The sequence below is a fragment of the Emiliania huxleyi genome (genome assembly GCF_000372725.1).
Source record: "Emiliania huxleyi CCMP1516 unplaced genomic scaffold EMIHUscaffold_248, whole genome shotgun sequence".
Taxonomy (NCBI): Eukaryota; Haptophyta; order Isochrysidales; family Noelaerhabdaceae; genus Emiliania; species Emiliania huxleyi.
In genome coordinates, this window is record NW_005200188.1 from 10,475 (window position 1) to 13,268 (window position 2,794).

Below are 2,794 nucleotides of genomic sequence, written 5' to 3' on the forward strand. Positions count from 1 at the left end.
CGCGCGCCGCGCGCGCGCCGCCGCCGCCGCCGCCAGCCGCCGCCGCCGCCGCCGCCCCCTCCTCGCCGTCTTCCCCACCCTACCCTCTGTTGCGCGCGCGCGCCCCGCGCTGCGCGCCCCCGCCCCCACCCCCGCCCCCGCCCCCGCCCCCGCTCCCACGCGCCCCTTCCCCGGTAGGTGTGCGGAGAAAGTGGAACCAATCGAGAGGTGGCAGAAGCCGCCGTGTGTGACACATATTGCGGCACGTGAGTGAGACAGAGCCCCGGCAGCGCGCGCGCAGCGCAACAGGCGTTTCAAACAGCAAACGGGACGGCCTGCGCAGCCTCTAACTATTTTCAGTTCGCTCTTACGAACATACCCGTAGGTGACTCGAGGGGCCAGGATACGCCGCGAGGAGGACGGAGTTGCGCCGAAAGGCGAAAGAAGCCGCGAGAACAAGGGACCGGCAGGCGGCGGCGTCACAGGACGAGGCAGAAGGGAACGACGCGGCAGAGGAGGAAATGACAAGGGAGAGAACGACGAGAGTGGGACGACCGCGAGGTGGCATGAAGGTTGCAGCGAGAATCGGAGAGAGACTGCGAAGAGAGATAGGAAGAGGCAGACTCCCTAGGGTGGGCGACGGCTAGCGCACCACACACCTCTCCTTAAAATCCCAAACAAACAAACAACAGTGATTTGGGCTCGGCAGCTTGTTAGCCCTCAGCCGAAGCTGGGGCCGGTCCCGTAGCCGAGAGAGCCCGCGCCGATGAGTTCGACGCGGTCGGGGGGGCCTGCGAAGAGGCCAGCGAGGTGGCGATCGCTGTACTTCATGGGGGTCATCAAGTGACCGCGACTGACAAGCCAGAGGTCGATACTCTGGGCGACCCATCGGATGCCACGAATGCCTGAAGGAGAGGGAGGCGAGGCCAGAGGCAGGCTCAGCTGCTCTCGGGTGATCCCGCTTTGGTGGCCGAAGGACCCGATGGTCCTGTCACATTCGTTCGTGGGGTCGCGGGGGTAGAAGAATTCGAGGTAGAATCGAGTCAGCACATCCTTGTAGTACAGCGGACCGCCAGGCTCGCCGGCAGCATCCGCAGGGAGGCAGCATATGCTCCCGAGACGCGCGTCCACTGTGGGTTCCCCTCCCTGGGGGGTAGGGGATTCCCTACCCACACTGGAGCCGAACCCTGGGGAGATTGCGATCTCGGAGCGTGTCACGCTTAGTTTGGGAGCGTGTCACGCTTAGTTCTAATGGGAGTGTCACGTAAGATGGATCAACGCCTTGCAGCACAAGTCGCGAGGGTGTGGTTAGACTTAACGCAACCTGCTTGCGCTCCGTGAACTCGAAGCCCCCGCCGCGAGTCTTGTTGTGGATCGGGCCGTCACGCGTGTAGTAAGGGTCATCGATGCGGAGCTTCTTGCACATCCTGCGGCGACAACGCAGTCGAGTCGAGTCAGTGGCGCATTGTGGAGCGTCGACGAGGCGGCGCGGTGCGGGGCCCGCGAGCTGCGGGCAGCCGGGGGGGAGTGTTTCGTGGCGGCACGGCCCGGAGCGCGCGGCTCAGAGCGCCCCCGCGAATGTTCGCGCGGTTCCCAACGAGGTTCGTGACGACACACCCTTCTGTAATCTCCGCCCTTTTGCCGTCTTCCGTTACGCCCCCTCGTCTCGTGTCCTCCCGTCCAACTTTCGATGGTCACCCGGCACCCCCGCTCTCGCTCCCCTTGCGCAGGCGCAAGCAAGCCCTCGTTCTCCCCATGCGGGACACCACAGCGGGCACGACGAGGCGCCAGGGGGCGGTGATCTGGGACCCGAGACGCTGCAATGCGCTGAGAAGGCGACGTCGGAGACGAGCGGCGGCGGCGAGGGTGAGGACAGCGGAGACTGCCGAAAGAGCTGCGGCGAATTTATGCAGGGCGTGCGTGACAGCGGCTGCAAACAGGGCGGGAGCGGCAACAGTGATGAGAGATTGAGCCGCCAGAGTCGCATGGTTCAGCTCTCTGGTCGCGGTCGACACGACGTGCCAATCAGCTATCTCGACGCGGATGATGCGGCCACAGACACGGAAAGCGCGAGGCAACGCATCACACCAGCTACGGGCAAGCCTCAGGAGGGAGGTTGCGACTCATCGCTGAGCTATGAGTGGATTCCGCTCGAGGTTGCGGGTTCCAGCCTCAGTGCAGCACCTGCCAGCATGCGCGATGAGGATTGGCAAGCGGCGCTGGGCGCTGACCGGGACTGGAGTCAGTGGACCAAGGCCCGCCTACAGCTACACGCCTCCCCAAAAGGGGAGTCGATTGAGTTGCAGGAGGATCCTGGACGGCATCAGGAGGGTGGAAGTCTGGAGGAAGACACCGCCTTGGGCGAACTTGAGAGCAGCTATGAGCCTTGGGCGTTGCAGGTGTAGGATGGCACACCGCGAGAGAAAAAAGAAAAAACTCCGAAAAACCTTCTCCACTTCGATGTTAGTCGCCCTTCTCGCCGCCGAGGCTCTAGTCGGGCCGCCTAGAGTTGCCGCGGGCGGCCCCAGGATGCTCTGCGCCCAGCCAGCCGAGTCGGCAGAAGACGCGGCCAAGGCTGCGTGGCTGGCCAGGCAGGCGCAGCCGGCGTGGAGAATGGGGCCGCCAACGCCACACGTAGCTCCCGCTGAGCCTGAAGCCTCGAGCAACGACGAGATCGAGGCTGCCTCCGAGTCTGGTGCGGAGGTAACTGCGGCGACGCAGCCTGACACTCCAACGCCCGGTTCGGCGGTGGATGACGGTGGATTTGCGGAGGATGATGGTGGATTTGCGGGGGATAACGGTGGCCTATCGGCGA